The following is a 9,383-nucleotide window of genomic DNA, read 5'->3' as shown; positions in this document are numbered from 1 at the left end:
CCCCCCCCCCCCCCCCCCCACATAAACGAGAATGTGGGATTTTGTGTGCATGTCACTTTAGCTAAACAGTTATTTACTTTAGAGAAAGCTTAATAAAAATAGATATAATAATACTTGGAGCTCACGAACCACTTTGCTTTGCCTAGTTTCCTGCTTTTTTTTACTGGATTCCAGGAGCTTTATTTTTAACTTTATCTTACTGTCTTTATCAAGAAAATTTTAAAAAATGTCACTTCACCATAGTAAATATATATGTTCTTTCACCTAAATTTGTTCACTTGTCTCTGTCTTTTTCAATATAGATAATAATTAATGCACAAAATCAAGAAAGAATATTATAAAAAATGAGAGATAATGGTCAAAAACACATATGAACTCGTCTTTTTCAATATCAGTTGTTCTATTTCTTACCAGGACTATCACCGGTTATTCTATTTTCCTACTTGAACTATCATCATTTATGTATTAAAATACACTTAGTTGCGTAGATGATGATAGTTCAAAAAGAAAAGAAGATTGAAATGATAGTTGGATTAATTAGCTTCTCGAGATGTGTTTTAATACATAGATGTATTTTCATCTTTAATTATCAGTTGTTTCCTTTTCCTACTTAAACTATCACCATTGATCTATGTGCTAAAACACACCTAGTTGCGTAGATGATGATAGTTTATCTAAAAAAAGAAAAAACTGATAGTTGACCTAATCAAATCCAAGATGTGTTTCAATACATAAATGGTATTCCCCCCATCTCATTTTGTCATGTGACACTTTTCGAATTTCGAAATTCAAACAAGTTTATCTTTGACCGTAAGTTTTTCATAGATGTTTTAAACATTTTGAATTATCAATTATTGTTACTTATAACACTTTTTACGTAGTTTACAAATATATAAATTTCATTTCAAAAAAATTGAAGATTCCATACGTAAACTCCCGATCAAACTTAAACTGTTCGACTCTCGAAAAATGAAAAGTGTCACATATATTGGGATAGAGGGAGCAATATAGTAATTATCTGCGTCTTTTTTTCAATATAGATATTAATTTACGTACAAAATCGTGAAAATAATATTAAAAAAGAATTAAACAATGAATAATTAGATTGTTGACATTGAACTACTAATAAACAAAACAAAGAAACAAGAAAACACACGATCCGACAGTTTATGGTGGAGGAAAGAAAGGTTGGAACTCGAGAGACTCTTTCTTTAGTTCTTTTCAAGTTGAAACTTCCCCACTCTCATTATAAAATTTTGTATATTATATTATATAATTATAATATACTTGTACAATGTTTGGTATATGATATCTATGTAATTAATAAAATAATATGTTGAGTTATGCGGATTATATTACTCTAGCAGTTTCTTGCTCTTTGATTTTTATTATCATTTATTATTTCTTATATTTTGATTATTGTATTATTTTTTTTAGTTATGTTACTACTCCTTTCATACTGCTTTATCATATTTTCTATAGTATTTTGTCATGACTTCTTTTCACTTTCGTCATTTTTTTCTGAACAACTTTGTATTGTTTTTCCTTGAAACGGGGTCTATCGGAAATAGCATCTCTGCCTTTCAAGGTAGAGTAAGGTCTGCGTACACTTTAACCTCTTCAGACCACGCTTATGGAATTATAATGAGTACATATTATTATTGGATGGCTCCTGTTTCTTTCACAGGGACTCATAATTAAGAGTATTAACGTATGTAACTTTACAATCTTCTCAACTATCAATGTGAGACTTTATTCATATACCTTATAATAATCTTTCCATCAAACTAAGTTTGATGTGACACATCACCATATTCCATGGGTTAATTTTCGAGATTCATTGTGTATCATCAACGTGACCAAACATGTATGACCATTAGAGCTAGCTTATTCTCAATCGTGTGTCTTCAAACTACCTTCAACATGGTAAACGTCGTAAATAAAGCTCCACACCATCTCTCTGTCATTCTACATACTCATCTTGTCAAATTGTTGACTCTAATATCAGTTGTTGGGCTACGCCAGTCAAAAACTTGTACTCTTATAACATATTGCAATAGTGTCCGCTTTAGGCCAAGTTTGCATTTTTTTTTCCAGAAAGCATCACACCATTAAGAATATATCCACATATTGTATGTAGGTGGTTCTCAATTTTTCCAACCAGCAATATCAGACTTTATTCGCATACCCAATAACCCAATATAATACAATATTTTGATATCAACTTATACATAAAACTATATGCTATTTTTATATGGAATTGAATGTGAGATACGAATTTATATTTTAATGATATCATAAACAGTATCTACACATAGAATCATTGCTCTCAAATTGCACATAAGTTGCCTCTGAGAACACCAAGGGGCACAACTTTTTTTTCTCTCCATTCCAAGATAGACAGAAAAGGAAGTGAAAGAGCAATTACAGGCACAATTTGGATAAATATATGACCCACCAATAACAGAAATTCTGGATGTTGTTGTTCTAAATTTTCATGTCAAAAATAACAAAAAAAAAAATATTTAGACACTTTTTTCATAGTTGAAACAGTGAGGGCCTTCATTGTTGGATATCTTTTCTTCACTAGGAGCAAAGTTGATAGACATCTTCTTAGGCTTAACAACCTCAAAATATGCACATTTAGCTAGTCATTTTCACCAAAAAAAAGTTGCACTGTATATAAAGACGGGTTCAGAATTTGAAATTTATGGGTTCTTAAAACGATCTAGAGTTAATATTATACAATAATAATTGAGTTTATAGTTGAATACTTATAGATATTTAGTGAATTTGTTATTGTATATATGTATACAGAGTATATATGAGCAAACGCTAATGAGTTCTCGTAAAGTTTATGCATTCTTGCAACGATCTCAAGTTAATATACTAATAATAATTGAGTTTAAAGTTAAATACTAAAAAAAATTCTTATTATACACTAAGTTAATAGATGTGTTTGTATATTGCCCTTTATCACTTAACTAAGGTTTATTAACGTGCCTTCCCACCTTATTAAATCACTTAACGATAATAATTTAATTTATTCGATTTCGATTTGACGTAAATACCTGTTATATATATGACCCACCAATAGCATAAATTCTGGATAATGGTTTCAATTTTTGATGTAAAAAATATTTGGAGACATTTCATAGTTGAAAACAGTGAGGGCCTTCACTGTTGGATATCTTCCTTCACCAATAGAAGAATTTAATGTTTTTTATGAATTTTTAAAGGCGATCTCAAGATGATATACAATAATAATTGAGCTTATAAATCACATATTTATAGATATTTAGTAAATATTCTATTTTGTAAATTACTATGAGGAAAAGTTATTGAATTCTCGTGAACATGTAGGTTGTACTCCAGATTTGTCACAGCAAGATGCTAAGGGCGGATCTAAATCATATATTGTATGTGTCCATGGGAATTCAGTAGCTTTTTCGTAAAGACTCTATAATTAATTTTTTTATTAAATATTTAAATATGAACTCAATAATTATTATATAGTAACCTGAAATCGTTGCACCAGGTATCAATCAAACTTTGCTTAATTATATCAAATATATCCCTCTTGACTTTGATCATTTAAAAACTCAGATTCTTGAAAAATATTATGGTAACATTTATCAACTACTCCACTTATGATATTTAAAAAAAATAAAATTAAGATCCTCTGTTCTAAACAAGTTGGGATTAGCTATATAATCGGTGTTCGTCATATCTCTACAGTGTAGATGATATATGACCCACCAATAGCAGAAATTCTGGATAATATTGTTCCAATTTTTCTTGTTTAAAAACAACAAAAATATTTAGTGACTTTAATAATTGAAACAGTGAGGGCCTTCATTGTTGGATATCCCCCATGCAATAAGAGCAAAGTTGATAGACACCTTCTTAATCTTAACAACCTCAAAATATGCACGTTTGGCTAGTCATTTTCACCAAAAAAAGTTACATTTTATATGAAGACGGGTTCAAAATTTAAAGTTTATGGGCTTTTACGATGTTTTCAAGTTAATATACAATAATAATTGAACTTATATAGTTGAATATGTATAGATATTTAGCGAATTTCTTAGTACATATATGTAAGATATGAGAGAAAGCTATTGAGTTCTCATGAACCTGTTGGTCACTTGGTTGTACTCTAGATCAGCCATTGTTAGGGGCCAGGAGTGGATCTAGAGCATAATGTATATACGAGTTCACGGGAATCTAATAGTTTTTTTTCTTCATATACTATGTATTTCTCTTTAAAAATTCATAAAATTTATAAATATATGACTGTGAAATCCAATTATTATTGTATATTAACCTGAAGTTGGTGTAGGAGAGCCTATAAACTTAATTCAAATTCTAAATCTACTCTGACAGAGGCAGATTTCAAGATTTGAAGTTTATGTGTTCCTGCGATAACCTCAAGTTAACTATCAATGAATCATTTGATAGTTAGAGACATTCCCTAGGATATCTTCCTTCATCACTAGGAGAAACGTTGAAAGACAACCTCAAACTATGCACGTTTGGTTGATCATTTTCATAAAAAAAGATTACACTGTATTTATATAAGTCGATTCAGAATTTGAAATTTATGAATTCTTATAACAATATCATGTACTCTAGATTTTTCATTGCAAGAGGTTAGGGGCGGATCTAGATCGTATATCATATGTGTCTAACTGTCTATGGGAATTCCGTAGTTTTTTCGTAAATATCCTATATATATAATCAAAAAATTTACAAAATATTTAAATGTGAATTCAATTATTATTGTATATTAACCTGAAGTCGTGGTAGGTATTGATCAAATTACTTTGCTTAATTGTATCAGATCAATACTTCATGACTTTGATCATTTAGAAACTCAAATTCTGGCAAAAATAACATTTATCAACTAATACTCCACTTATGAAATTAAAAAAAATTAAGTTAGATGAAAAAATAATCTATTTATGCATATGGTATTGATTTGAAATGAAAGTTTCATACATTGCACCCGGCTTTATCAAACCTTCATAAAACGCATTCGCCTAATGCGATTTATGAAGCTTTGATAAATCGGCTATATCGAGTAAAAAAATAATTTTGTGATGCATAAACTTTGTTACATATTTTATCGTATTATGTTGTGTTGTATTGGATCCTCTATAATAATATTTCACTATAACAACAATATTTTTATAAAATCGATCTATATCATGTTATCTGATATTATATGTTCTCTATATATAATAACATTTTGCTACAACAACCAAAAAATATCGAGAAAATCAATATAACAGAAATTTAGCTATACGCTAAAATATCAATTTCCCAAAAAATAATACTCAACCACTAACTTAAAATCTTGGATTTGGATCTTATTATTTTAAGTCCATCCAATTCTTGTACACTTTATTTATCCAGAAGCATAAGAGGCCATGGACAATGATTTAGCCATCCAAAAGACAAGACAACTTTCCAAATTATAAAATTTTGGACCATATATTAATTCTGTTTAATTCATTAGAAAAAAATTAATTAAATTGATCCACATATATCCTTGTCTTGTTCACACCATAACCTTTAATTTAAAGCAAGCACTAAAAAGTCCCTTTTCTTCTATGGACCTCTCATCCCACATTAGAGCAACCCAACGACATAAGTCCAACCATAAGGATTGTTAAAGGGAAAACATTTTTTATCAAGGATTTTTTTTTTTATCTTTAAAGCTCGAACTTTCAAATTTTGTATTTGGAAGGGTTTCTTTTTCAACGCAATATTCTGTATTCCTTCACTTTCTTAGTTGAAGGAAATTAGAATCAAGAAAAAATATGACTTTCTGAAGTAATAACTATTAATTAAGTGATACATCTGAAAAATCAATCATTTAATCTGGTTAAGGATGAAGAGGTCAATATATCTAGCCAACCATTGGTGAAGCTAGGGGACGGAGCGCAAGGGGGATGATCAATAATTTCGATTTTTGAGAAGTATTATGATCGTCCAATAAGAATCGGGGATCTACAAGCATGAGTGCTCACGGGTACATTATACCCTACCTATAAGATTGATTTTTATTCATGTATACTCGATGTTAAATGTCCTTGATCTTTTTGTGTATTTACTATTTTATATTTTGAATTTTGTTAGTGAAATTTCAGATCCACCACCGCACCAAAGACTAGAAAAATGGTTTACAAAATAAGTAAGCATCTAATCCGACTCATTGAATATAAGTTGGATAACTAACCATTAAAAAATGGATCGAATATGAATATATTATCCACTAAAATAAATATCTAGATATATAATATATGGATATCAATGTTATAAATATCTACTTTGTTTTCTTGTTATTTTTCATGAATTCCTTATTAGTGGTATTAGTATTTATTTTTTCTTCCTCCTCCTTTCTTATGCTTCTTATTATTACTTGTTGTTACTTTGTTTCGGCTATCATATTATTTATTGGTTTTATCTGTATCTTTTATTATATTCTCTCTTTTCCTTCTTGTTTTGTTATGTCTTACTTGAGTCGAAGATTAATTGAAAATAATTTATCTACCCTCATAAAGGATGGTAACGCTGCGTACACACTATCCTCCCCAAACATTACTTGTAAAATTTCACTAAATATATTGTTATTGCTATTTTTCATGAGTTCTTATTTTTTAGAAATCTAAACTTATTTTGGTTTTTAGCTTGTATTATCACCTGACCATAAATAATACTAATATCCCTATTATCCGTTAGTTAATTCATTTTTCATCCATATTAAATATATGAATAAATCAAATATTTTATTTATTTTTATTTAGATCATTTTTAAACCATTCATATTCGATCCGATCCGTCTATTTACCACTACTAACTACATCCAACCACAACCCTCAAGGGGGACGAATGCTTATTTCTAAGGAATTGAAAATAATGATAATTTTATGGATTTCAATATATATATATATATATATTTGTTGGATTGAAGTTACAGTCACGAGCCAATAAAATGCATTATCTATATAATTAATTAATTAAAAACTTGTACGTTTGTCTTAACTCAATTAATTAAGAAAACAAAACAAAGTACTTAATTATTATCTTCAAGAATCAAATGGATGTTTCTGAGAAATTAAAGTTTCTATCTTAACTCAAATTTACTAGATTACCCTCTTTGAGAGTACATATTAGATGTTTTAACTTGATTTCAACTGACAATTAAATACTAAAACTCGTTCTCACTGAATCTAGTGAACATCCAATGTATCTAGTGGATACACAATGTTGTTGTGATACAGGAATTTGAAGATGTCTAGATAATACTTCGTAAGATAGAATATTCAATTCATGACACGATAGAGACGAGTTAAGGTGTTTAGTATTTAATTGTCAATTGAAATCAAGTTAAATTTCTAGCTATATTTCCTAATCCAATCTACTATAACCACAGAAAATGGAAAGAAAAAAAAAGCTTCTAGAACTCATTGGTAATTAGTAGAGAGAAAGCCCAAAATAGTCCCTCATCTTTGGGTTAAGACTCAAAGTCATACTTGAATTTTCACATGGAGCACTAATAGTCCCTCATGTTTGCAATATTGGTGCACTTTTGGTCCTCCCCTAAACTTTTGCCTATTTTTTAACATTAATTTTGTTCATAATTTTATGTAAGGAATGTCTCATCGTCTTTTTATATATTTAGTAGAAATAATAACTCTATGTGAGAGAAGGTGAGAAGAAGAACACCTTGTTCTGTTCAACATAAATATTACTGCAACTAAACTAAGAACATTTTAACGTATGACATTGCAAACAAAGAAAAATTTGTACTATTATACGTGAAATCGTCGTGATGAACATCTCGACTTTACCTGCAATAAGATTTCTACTAAACAAAATAAGGCGTTTTTCTTCTCACAATCTCTCACATGGAGTTATTATTTCTACTAAATATATAAAATGACGATTAAACATTCCATACATTAATTATGAATAAAATCAATGTTAAAAAATAAGCAATATTTTGAAGGAGGACCAAAGTGCACCAATGTTGCAAACATAAGGGACTATTAATGCTCCATGTGAAAACTCAAGGATGACTTTGAGTCTTAACCCAAAGATGAGGGACTATTTTGGGCCTTTCTCCTAATTAGTACCCAAAGAAAAGTAAAGGAGATTCAATGTTTACTTTATAAACATAAAAATAATTTTAATTTTGTATATATAATGTAATTTTTTATCGAAGAAGGTTCATATGAACCTCTTATTTTTACCTAGCTCCGCCGTTACTCAAGAATGTAGTGAAAAGAATGAAATTTCACCACTCTTAATTTGAGATCTCGAGTTTGAATCGTGAGAATGAAAATTTTCTTTATAAAGACCACTTTACTACCTAAATTAATATATTTAACATGAATTTAAATTAGTCAAATTAATATACTTCTAATCAATAATAAATATTTCTCAAAATAAATGCATGGTGCTCTTAAGCTAGCTGGACTCTATACTTACATGGTCAATGTAGGTGGCTATTCAGGTTTTCAACATATTTAGTGAGAGTAGTTTACTTCTTTACTAGTTGGTACACCAAATTAATATGCTTCCCTAACCACTTCAATTTTTGCTACTAACATTTATTTCAATGACCATCTAGTACCGTAATTCACTGATCTGATTAATTTTAATTTACATTTATATCAAAGAAAATTCTATTTTCAAGGTTTGCATTTATAATTTTGATGTATAACACTCAATGGCCAATAACCTGTTGCTGATTTTAAGCCAAAGAAAGTTGTTTGACGTTTTCTTTTTAATTTTAAATCTCAATAACGGACGTTCTTGATCGAAATTTCTATTCCTTCATTGCCTACTTGTGGACAGGAACAATAATCTTTGCTTAATGCGTGAATTGGTCACATACCATATCCCTTGGTGATCGTGTCACTAAAATTCTATAGTTATTAAAGTATCTTTATAACGGATACGGATTAGCTAGATGTATATATCGCGAATCATATTTACATTTAAAGTATTTTGTTACACTTGAATCACCTTCGAAAAAAATGCACATCACCTAGATCATATTATCAACCTATTGATTTTTAATACGCTGTCAAATTCAATTTATGTGATATAGTTTGATTGAGTATGTGGAGTTTAAGTAAGAGGAAGTAAGTGTTTGAAAGTTGTGATCATAAACATGACACAAATCCTATGTGAATATAGTGTTATTAGGAGTAAAATAACAAGTTTAAAATTAATATTTAAATATAAACATTTTTTTTTTAATGATGATAGACTTGTAATAAAAATATTGTGACACTCAAGTATGCTAATCAAATAAAAATGTAGTTAAGATTGGATAATCATATAATTTTTAAAAAATAAAAATATCA

The sequence above is a fragment of the Solanum tuberosum genome, unplaced genomic scaffold, assembly GCF_000226075.1.
Source record: "Solanum tuberosum cultivar DM 1-3 516 R44 unplaced genomic scaffold, SolTub_3.0 scf00072, whole genome shotgun sequence".
Classification (NCBI taxonomy): Eukaryota; Viridiplantae; Streptophyta; class Magnoliopsida; order Solanales; family Solanaceae; genus Solanum; species Solanum tuberosum.
The sequence above is the reverse complement of the archived record's forward strand: the minus strand, read 5'-3'. Positions refer to the sequence as shown.